The sequence below is a fragment of the Dendrobates tinctorius genome, unplaced genomic scaffold, assembly GCF_039654945.1.
Source record: "Dendrobates tinctorius isolate UK_male_01 unplaced genomic scaffold, ASM3965494v1 ptg000047l, whole genome shotgun sequence".
Classification (NCBI taxonomy): domain Eukaryota; kingdom Metazoa; phylum Chordata; class Amphibia; order Anura; family Dendrobatidae; genus Dendrobates; species Dendrobates tinctorius.
The window spans coordinates 11,144,703-11,156,350 of NW_027361715.1; the positions used below are offsets into that span (position 1 = coordinate 11,144,703).

General features: G+C 46.1%; 1 non-coding gene across 1 annotated transcript; it reads right to left on the reverse strand.

The window, feature by feature from the left end:
* Positions 1 to 293: 293 nt before the first annotated feature.
* Positions 294 to 375, reverse strand: TRNAS-UGA (transfer RNA serine (anticodon UGA)). Its single transcript has one exon. It is a non-coding gene; the product is annotated as a tRNA-Ser (tRNA).
* Between the last annotated feature and the right edge of the window lie 11,273 nt (positions 376 to 11,648).

Sequence of the window (11,648 nt, forward strand, 5' to 3'; positions counted from 1 at the left end):
AATCAAAGTGCATGTCCCAGTCCATCAGCCACGACAGCGGTGTGTGGCCACTGGACAAGATCAAGAGAAATACCTCTTTCCTGATGGCACCCATGGTGTTTTTTTTAGTTAACGGAATGTCGCACATGTGATGTCGCTGCAGAACAGATTATCTAAAGAACATTCAAAGATGAAGTCAGTCTGGTCCTAGAAACCCGCTCCAGTGATCAGAGATCACTGTCATGGGGAATAGACTAGCAAATATGGAAATTGAACAACTCAGGTAAACAGTCAAAATGTTATTGAAACATAGACGTAGTCAGCCGGATTTGAATCTGCGCGGGGAATCCCCAATGGATTTCAAGTCCATCGCCTTAACCACTCGGCCACGACTACTCAAAAATTAAGCTGTTATGAGCTTCACACACCTTTGCTAACTGCACCATGTTCAAACTCAGTGATTATCCTTCTGGAAGACATCTCAGAAAATGAAAAGAAAATTCCAGGTCTCAGTAAAATGTAAAAACTAGAGTTCAGCGAAACAGGTCGGTCATATTCAAAAGTCGGCGACTTTCGCTGAAGTCGGGTTTCTTGAAACGAAACCCAACCATAGCGTGAGGTCGGCCACGAGGTCGGTGACCAGAGCGCCAAAGTTGCGTTTCAAAAGATGCTTCCAGCGCCCTTTTTCAGCCAATGATGGATAACGCACATGGTGGGCAACGCGATGACATAGGCATCAGTCACCACCATCTTTGAGAAGGGCATGCAAGTGATTGGCTGGCTTTGTGTGGTGTCACAGGGGCTATAAAAGGGCATGAACACCGACCACCATCTTACTTCTGCCGATATTAGCATTAGGGAGAGGTTGCTGCTGCTGATTCAGAATAAGGGAGAGCATTAGGCAGGGAAGAAGAACCAAAAAACTGCTTCTGCTGTTAGCGATTTCCACTTACAACACAACACTTTGTGTGCAGTGACAGGGGAGGCTCTATTTTTGTGCATCAGCTCTGTTGGTTATTAGGCTGCCTTATAAGGCTCCCTGATAGCTGCATTGCTGTTTGCACACTGCTGTGCAAACTGCTTTTTTAAAAGCAAAAATACTTTTCTTCCTCTTTTTTGCACAATTACCAAGCGTTCATTTTTCCACCCTTTTGTGTGTGCAGCAGTCCTGCTTATTAGGCTGCCTGCGTCCATACTTGGACTGAGAGCATCATTGTGAGCGTCCTCAAATCTCTAGTGAGATCCAAATTCTCACCAATCCTATAGACACCCTCCACCTTGTCATACACCATCCAATTTCAGCCTGTTACATTGAGGTGTAATCTCTCCTGGGCCTGAGACAATAGTTCTGCGTCCTCAAATCTATAGTGAGATTCAAATTCTCACCAATCCTATAAACACCCTCCACCTTGTCATACAACATCCAATTTCAGCCTGTTACATTGAAGTGTAATCTCTACTGGGCCTGAGACAATAGTTCAGCATCCTTAAATCTATAGTGAGATTCAAATTCTCACCAATCCTATAGACACCCTCCACTTTGTCATACACCATCCAATTTCAGCCTGTTACATTGAGGTGTAATCTCTACTGGGCCTGAGACAATAGTTCAGCATCCTCAAATCTATAGTGAGATTCATATTCTCACCAATCCTATAGACACCCTCCACCTTGTCATACACCATCCAATTTCAGCCTGTTACATTGAGGTGTAATCTCTCCTGGGCCTGAGACAATAGTTCTGCGTCTTCAAATCTATAGTGAGATTCAAATTCTCACCAATCCTATAGACACCCTCCACCTTGTCATACACCATCCTGTTATGAATGGGTCACCGAGGAGGAAAAAAAACAAGCTAAGTCACAGAAAACCAGAGAGGTTGGTAACTATGCAGATTGCAGATCCCTGATCTTAACCACACACCTAGCAGCAGTCGTGGAGTGTTCCTACGATGGTCCTAGACGCCTCGTCACAACCGGAGAGCTACATAAGCCTAAAGCAGGAAAAGAGGAAAACTAACTGCCCCAGAGCAAACCCCAAAGGAAAGACAGCGCCCCACATGTATTGACGGTGAAACAAGATGAAAACGCAAAGGCAGGAAAATAGGCTGAGCAAACGATGGGGCCCGACTAACTAGAAAGGACAGGAAAGGAAAGCCACTGTCTGCAATCTGCCAAAAAACCCTACCAAAACAATGTCCAACACGTCTGATAGCAAAATTAACCCTGAAGTCACTAGACTTCTCCCACTATATGAGCACTATGAAATATTCTGAAACAGAGCAAAAAGAGGCCAATCTAATAAGGGACAAAAAAGGCAAATTGGCAAATACAGATAAATAGGAGTGGAAGTTCAGCATAGCCCCAGCAGGGGCAGGCTGACCACACAAGAACATGAATTGACCAACAAGCGCAAGTGTGAACATTAGCAAAAAACAAACTTAACTTGAGAAGATTGGATGAGAGCTGAAGTCCAAGACCTGAGAAGCAGACTGAATCACCAGCACCTGGATAGGGCGTCGGCTGTCTTATATCCAGTCTGATACTCCAGAGATCCAATCGTTATCCTCCTCATCAGGTGGCAGATCACTACCACTTAAACCAACCTCACTACCTCCTGTCACCACCAGAGGGAGAACAGAAGGAGAACTCTCATCTGGTGGAGCAGAAAATGAGTTCATAACACCATCCAATTTCAGCCTGTTACATTGAAGTGTAATCTCTACTGGGCCTGAGACAATAGTTCAGCATCCTCAAATCTATAGTGAGATTCAAATTCTCACCAATCCTATAGACACCCTCCACCTTGTCATACACCATCCAATTTCAGCCTGTTACATTGAGGTGTAATCTCTACTAGGCCTGAGACAATAGTTCTGCGTCCTCAAATCTATAGTGAGATTCAAATTCTCACCAATAGTAGATGCATCTTCTACCTTGTTTTACAGTACCATATAGCTGGTGGTATTTTGGGTACATTTTCACAAAAATGAGGAAGTATGGTGGAAGACGCCATGGAAGTGGGCGGGGGTTGCCAGCTGGTCCCGATGGTGGTGGTGTTGCATCTGTTGGTAGTGGCAAAAGCACAATAGCACCTAAGGCAGGAGGTGTTGAGCCTGCGTCATCGTCTGGCTACACAAGGCCTCAAAGGCTCTCTTTTCTGGGAGTAGGTAAAACACTTTTAAAGCCGGAGCTTCAGGAACAAGTTTTGGCTTACATTGCTGACACAGCCTCCAGCTCTCTCGCCTCCTCTTCTGAAGTTTCAAAAAATAAAAGCACTGAGTCGTCAGTGGAGGCTTCTGGTCAGGAGCAACACCTTTCCTTGTGTCCATCTCCCCTACCAAAAGTGAAGGATGTGGCAGGCCACACTACCGATTACTCCATGGAGCTCTGTTCACATACCATGCCTGGGTTAGCAAGTCAAATCGTGAATTCACCAGTCCAAGATGAATCTGACATAGAGTGCACTGATGCACAGCCACTGTTAGATTTTTCTGCTGGTACATTCACTCAGAGCACTACATTGTCCTCGCAGTGTACTGAGGCAGAATCAGACCCTGATGAATCTCAGAATCTCAGGTGCCCCATCCCGCATACTATACCACCATACACGGTGACACAGAGGAAGGTGCACATGAAATTGAAGAGGAGGTGATGGATGACCCAGTTGTTGACCCAGATTGGCATCCATTGGGGGAAGAGGGTGCCGCTGCCAATAGCTCAGAAGAGGAGGAGGAGGATCCGCAGCAGGCAACGACATCGCAACAGCTGTTATCTGGCATGACCGTAGCAGTCCACAAACGTGTTACAAAAACCAAAACAGTTGCAGGACAGCTTGGCCAGACGGTCAAATTACGACAGCGTGCAAGGTCTCAAAATGTCTTCCATAGTAGGAAGAGTGTAGTGTGGCACTTTTTTGAACAAAATCCTAATGATCAGGCAAAAGTTATCTGTAAGAAGTGCGCAAAGACCTTCAGCCGAGGGAAAAATCTGAGAAATTTGAATACCAGTTGCATGCTCAGACATTTAACCACCATGCACTTGCAAGTGTGGACGGACTACCAAACTTCACGTACCACGTGTGCACCTGCTCCGAATGAAGGTAGACAGCAACGCTACATCGCTTCCCCCACTGTAAGCCCACCGGTTAGCACACCACCAGCAGTAAATATCGAGGTGTCATCGCAAGGGCAAAGCAGTCATGGAATCACAATGTTATTGCTACGAAAGACTGAATCTAGGCCATCAGCAACACCACCAACACCATCACATCACCAACCCTCTCTCAGTCCGCCATGTCCACCGCTAGCTCCACCATATGCAGCTCTCAAGTCCAACTCACCCTACCAGAGAAAGTACTCATCCTCTCATCCGCGTACACTGGCTTTGAACGCCCACATTGCCAAACTAATCTCGTTAGAGATGATACCCTACCGGTTGGTTGAACACAAACCACACACAAAAAGGAGCGATCACAAGTCCAAGATTATTATGAAATATCCATGAAAAGGTTCTTTATTATAAAAAACATACAGATGAAAAGAGCAAATCACCACAATGTGAAAATTGGCTAAAAGACCAAGATGCTGACACATGCTGCAGACATCTCAAATAAAGTGTAAATCACAGCCAGATAATGTAGCGTTTAAATAAACACATAAGCACCCCCATGCCATTAATTAAATGGGTCATTATATCAGGTAAAATGACACAGATCAAACCCATAGGTAATGTAGGTAATATATATACGCGCGTTTCGGAGTGCTATGCTCCCCCCTGAAGAAGGAGCATAGCGCTCCGAAACGCGCGTCGGGGTGACGCTGGTACACTGACTGCTGTCATCTCTTCTCCCCCACTGCTGCTTGGTTAAACTAGGTATGTTTAATTACACATGTACTGAGAGAAATTGAGTGCCTCTATATGTTAGCACTTATATATTACCTATGGGTTTGATCTGTGTCATTTTACCTGATATTATGACCCATTTAATTAATGGCATGGGGTTGCTTATGTGTTTATTTAAATGCTACATTATCTGGCTGTGATTTACACTTTATTTGAGATGTCTGCAGCATGTGTCAGCGTCTTGGTCTTTTAGCCAATTTTCACATTGTGGTGATTTGCTCTTTTCATCTGTATGTTTTTTATAATAAAGAACCTTTTCATGGATATTTCATAATAATCTTGGACTTGTGATTGCTCCTTTTTGTGTGTGGTTTGTGTTTATATTTGCGATTAGTCCTTATTCTGGTCCATTACCCTGGCATCATATTTATCTGGCATTGGTCCTATGAATTCATATATTAATTATGATATTGGTGCGTTTGTTGAATTGTTTTCTCTTGGTTGGTTGAAAGCAAAGCTTTCCGCGAGCTCATGGCCTACACAGTACCACGCTATGACCTACCCAGTCGGCACTTCTTTTCGCGAAAAGCCATCCCAGCCCTCCACGTGCATTTGAAAGACCGCATTGTCCATGCACTCAAGCAATCAGTGAGTGGAAAGGTGCACCTCACAACAGATGCATGGTCCAGTAGGCATGGTCAGGGCCGTTACGTGTCCATCACTGCACACTGGGTTAATGTGGTGGATGCAGGGTCCACAGGGGACAGCGGCGGTGGGACAGTGCTGCCTAGCCCAAGGTATAGGAAACAGTTGGCTGTAGGCGGTTGACCCTCCTCCTCCAGAAGCGAAAGCTCATCCACAGAGCGCAATCGCACGAGAACTCCATCCGCAGCTGCCAGTGTTGCACACGAGTTGTCCCACTATTGAACAGCTAGTGGTAAGCGTCAGCAGGCTGTGTTGAAGATGATGTATTTGGGCGACAACAGACACACCGCGTAGGTACTGGCCGACTACTTGCAGCGACAAGCTGAGTCATGGCTGGGCAGTCTACATCTTGAGGCAGGCAAGGTAGTTAGTGATAACGGCCGGAATTTTCTGGCAGCCATAGCCCTTTCAAAACTCAGACACATATCTTGCCTGGCTCACACCTTGAACCTGGTGGTGCAGTGCTTCCTCAATAATTATCCGGAGTTAACACCCCTGCTCCATAAGGTGCGAAGACTGTGCTCACACATCCGCCAGTCACCCGTACACTCCAGTCTTATGCAGAAGCTGCAGCGATTGCTCCACCTTCCCAAGCACCACCTAATTATCGACATTGCAACAAGGTGGAACTCCACCCTGCACATGGTTCAGAGGCTGTGCGAACAGAGGCAGGCCGTAATTCATTTGTGGGAGGATACACGGGCAGGCAGTTTGCAGGCAGACATGGAGTTGTCTGGTGTGCAGTGGTCGAAGCTGAAAGACCTCTGTAAAGTCCTTCCTTTTTGAGGAATGCACACGGCTGGTAAGCGCAGACAACGCCATCATAAGCATGAGCATCCCACTTATGCGTCTGCTCATGCAAACTTTCACGCACATTAAGGAGCAGGCATCTGCAGCCGAGGAGGAAGAGGAGGAGGGAAGCCATGATGACAGTCAGCCATCGTCTGCTCAGGGAAGTCTAGTGGACAAGGTGGAGGAAGAAGAGGAAGAGGAGGAGGATGTTGATGGGGATGATTATTTTGGGGAGGAGGATGCTTCTCAGGGGCAAGAAAAAATGTTGGCGTGGCAAGGTCAGGTACAGGGTTTGTACGTGACTGGAGGGATGTTGATTTGCCAGAAAGTGCTCCATCCAGCACTCGCAGAGCATCATTGACACCTGGAACATTGGCCCACATGTCTGATTATGCCTTGCAGATCCTAAAAAGGGACCACCGCATTGCCAAAATGATGAACGATAACGACTACTGGTTGGCCAGCATCCTGGATCCACGCTATAAAGGCACATTCCAAAACATCATGCCACAGGAGAACCTAGAGCTAATATTGGCTAACAAACAAGCAACTTTGGTAAAACGTTGGTTTGAGGCATTCCCAGCACACAGCGGCGGTGATGTTTTTCCAACGAGCCGTAGGGGGCAACATGGAATAGGTGTTCGTGGTGCACACAGCCGAAGTGGTGTTGGACACAGGGGTTTCATGACCATGTTGTGGACTGATTTTTCAAGTACCGCTCACACGACTGGTAATACTGCATCGATCGAAAGTGACAGGAGACAACAGTTGTCAACTATGGTAACAAACTACTTCTCCTCCCATATCGATGTTCTCCCTCACCGGTCATTCCCCTTTGACTATTGGGCCAGTAAACTTGACACCTGGCCTGAATTGGCACAATATGCCTTACAGGAGCTCGCTTACCCTGCTGCTAGTGTGTTATCTGAACGAGTCTTCATTGCTGCTGGATCAATACTGACAGAAAAAAGGACCCGTCTGTCAACCCAAAATGTTGATGATCTAACCTTCATTAAAATGAACCATGCATGGGTTTCAAAGGATTTTGTCCCACCCTCCCCTGCTGACACGTAGGTTGCAAGAAAAATGACTTGCTTTTGTCTCCTCCTCTTCCACGGACTTCTCCAATTACTCCATTTGCAGCTGCTGAATGTCCAACATCAACATATGTCTTTTTTCCACCTCCCTAACTGGGATGCCTCCCCCCACGGGGCCGGGGTCAGCACCTGGCGCACGCACCCGTGCGAGTGCCGTTGCCCTGGACAGGTGGATGGGCACACTCTTTGGCAACGGCACTGGCACAAGGTCCCTCATAGTAGAATCAAGTGTCTCTGACGGTGGGGGTGCACACCTGCCATTAGACACATCGGCGTACTATGAGGGGCCCTGTGCCAGTACCGCCGCCCACGAGTGGGCCCCCCTGCTTGCTCAGGGCACCAGCACTTGCAATACTTATCTCTCCCTGCTCTACCACTGTGTAGTCTGGCCTTTTAAATACTTCACAGGGACTGCCAATACAAATTTGGTGAAATGATAGATGATGGTTAAGACGTAGCTATGCCCTGTCCTGCTAGGCTCTATCTTCAGATGATCAATGGCTTCCATTTGTTATGGACGTCGACTCACAATGAGATGCATTGGTGGTTTATCATCAGCTTTCATGGTTTTCCGACTCTCAGACGTGTGACATTCCTGCCCACATTTTTAAATGTGTCCTCTCATGCCAATCCAATAGAATCGCCTACAGCCTGTGGCTTGTGTCTTTTACACTCTAAAGTTACCTGACAGATCATGATAGGCAGTGAGGACAATGTCTACATCTGTCCCTGTGATCACAATTTGATGGAGATGAGTAACAGTGATGGGTTCCACGGTACTGCGATACAGCAAACCTTTCTTCACAAGAACTGTTTTTGCTGTCTCCACAGACAATGTAATTAAGGGTCAGCATCGCCTCTGAGAGTTCTCCCGGGAGCTTTTACCGTGATTAGAAATTCTAAAATTTCTGCAATCAGTCGACTTTCCGTCTGTACTTGTATCAAGCTCGTTTCATCTTCGGAGAGTCTGGACTGTCTTACTGAGACTGAAATATATATGAAGATTGAAAAACACCCCAACAGTGTATACTGGTGTACGCTTTGAGTACATAACCCTTTTTCTACTTTTTAGATTCTTGTCTAATCCATACTGAGGCTGTGAGTGTCTTTGTCGGACTCCGGAAATATACACGCAGATTTTTATTGTTTAAACTATGCTATATATACCTGCTATCCAGTGATACTGTACCCTTTCTCAACTTTCTACAATCACGTCGAATCCATACTGGGCCTGAGACTGTCTGAGTCTGCCTCCTGATATATAGACATAGGTTTTTAATGTTTAAACTATGCTATATATACCTGTTATCGGGTGATACTGTACCCTTTCTCAACTTTCTACCATCTTGTCTAATCCATACTGGGCCTGAGAACGTCTGAGTCTGCCTCCTGATTAGAGATGAGCGGTGTTCGGGTCGACCTGTTCGCCAAGTTAAAATTCCAGCTGTTTTGGGCGGTGTTCGAGCCGTTCGTCAAACTCGAACACTTTGCTTAAAATTCTTCTGTTCGAGGTTCCGTTCGACAACGGTTCTTTCACCAAAAGCGTAACTTCATTTTCACATTAATAATGGTTTTCAATGTTAATAGACTGTTTCATGGCATAGTAGTGGTGTGTGGTAGCAAGCGGTGTAGTACACCTGTCAAGGAGCTACACCGTGTGTGTTTCTAATTATTTTTTACCGCATCTTGTCCAGAAAATCCTTTTGGGCCTTGTAGCACTGTCTGCTGCTCAGCAGAGGAGCCCACCAATGAACCAAGCTATGCCGCCTGTTTATGTAAGAACTGCGTGCTACTCAGCATAGGAGCCCAGCTGTTAAGCAAGCTACAGCACCTGTGGTTTGGACACTTAATTTTTTCATTTTTTCTGGAATGCCGGTTAGGCCTAATTCCAGAATTCCAGTTGACCTGCACTTACTGGGAAATCCTCGTTCGCGGGGAAGAATTGTAATCCCAGATCCCCATCACTAACGGGGTTCAGCGGGTTATCTGCACCTGTAAGCGACACACACTGGACCTTTCAGTGTAGCGCGCATGCAGCCCCAGACATGTAAGGGCATGACAGACCTGCTATTGATCGATCTCGCGTACCAGAGCCTCGCTTGTCCCTCTAGTAAGCTTGACGCGTACCGCGGGGGCATGCCGGAGACTCGTTCATTAACAGAATTAAGCTGACAAATCGCTAGCACAACTAAAAACGGACATCCACCACCACCCACAGAATCAACAAAGCTTGCAATCTGTCAATCTTTTTTGTAGCTGGCATGATTGAGGTTTCCCGGGTGGAGTCGAATTAAGCCGCAGGCTCCACTCCTGGTGGTGCCCTTCTGGACATTCCTTCAAGGTTCAGCTTTGCAACCATACTGCCCCCGTAAAAACCAAACACTTTGCCTTCATGGACGCTGTTCGGAGGTTCGTGGGAATAACGCCACCCGACCAGCAGTTGGCCTAATTTATGGTGGGACGTCCGACGGTATATGATCGTCTTCGATTTCAGATTTTTACTGTTTTTTGATATTTTACATTTTTATTCCAGCCTTTCTTGACTTCATAAGGGCATGACATGCCTATATCTGTGTCTCCTCCTCCTCCTTTTACTCCTCCACCTCTTTTCTATATGTAGTTGCCATTTTCCATATGTTATTTTTGTATTCTGAGCATTTTGTCTGCTTTGGGACACCTTTTAAGGTGTTTTGTAATTGTTTTCTATGTGTTTGTATGTGTTTGTGTTTGCCAGCAATTGTTTTCAATGGTGTTCAACATTGTTCGTCGAACATTCGACAAACATTCGACGAACTTGCCTCGTGTTCGACGAACCAAAACGAACTGGAACACTAGCGGGGTGGCTCAACACTACTCCTGAATATATAGACTTACATTTTTAATGTTTAAACAATGCTATATATACCTGGTATCTGGTGATTCTGTACCCTTTCTGCCAGGAAGTCCTCCTCCACCCATCACTCTAAGTGTATCATTGACACCTGGAATATTGTCCCACATGTGTGATTATTTCTTGCGGATCTTCTTGTTATATTGTGGTGTGATCCATCCTGAGCATGTGACAGTCTGTTAGGAGTCAGGTTTCTGTGGTCGCTATGCAGGAATCCAGACCCTCACATTCTGCAGTCTCCTGCTCTTTATCCACTGCAGAAGAGATTGCAGAGGAGATTACCTTGCAGCAAATCTCTCCTGAGGCTATGTCCTTCTGTCCTCTTACTGAGCATGCTCATGGGACGATCTCCCATTGGAGATCGGGATTCATGTGCTCAGGTCCTGCTCCAAATCTCATTTGTCCATCTCAGAGATCTGGAAGCGTGCTGAAGGTCCCGACTGCTATAAAAGGCGCACATGGCTGTTCCGCCATGCGCTAGCATAGACCATACTTGTTGCTGTGTGAATGACGATGAATGCATGATTCTGGTGAATGACTCATTAAAAACCCCTATCCTTTCATATTATGCTTGTGTGAGGGATTGAATTCAGTACCAGCACCAGCGCGCCTCTGCTTCATTGTCCACAGCTGCTAGCGTCCGACATTGCGCTTGCGTCTAGCATTGTCGTTTTGCGGCAGCCCACTTAAGCGTTTGCGGCTGCGACGCTACACACACGGTAGGTCTAGAAGGACTTAGTACCGCCATCTTTGGCTATTCCGGTGACCCTATACCGTGTGTGTAACTACTCTGAGTACTTGTCATCTTAACAGGCTCAGCTCTTTTGTTTATGTTCATAGGCATCTCTGTGATTTAACAGAGACTGCTCTGTGCACTTGGGTGACGGTTAACCCTGTGCACAATACCGCCATATTGTTTCTGCCACCACTTAGCAGCGGTTATATCACCTACTGCATGGTGGACCCCGAGCGGCGAACGCACTTTATTAGTTTTTCATTTTAGTGTGTTCCGCCGTTCCTAACACAGTCTGTAGGTTAGTCCTGCAATTTAGATGTACATTTAAAAATTACCCCAACACTAGTGTATACAGCTCTACACTTGTGATACATTACCCATTTACTTCTTTTTATATTCTGGTCTAATCCAAACTGACCAAGTGAGAGTTATTTTCTGACTGTGGAAATAATACTGAGATTGACAACAATGACCCCTACACTGTGTACAGCTGTACTCTTCAGATCCATTACCGTTTTGCGGCTTTTTATGTTGTGTTGTAATCCATACTGAGCCTGAGAGCATCTGTGTCTGCCTCCTGAAATGTCTTCTGAGATTTAGAATGT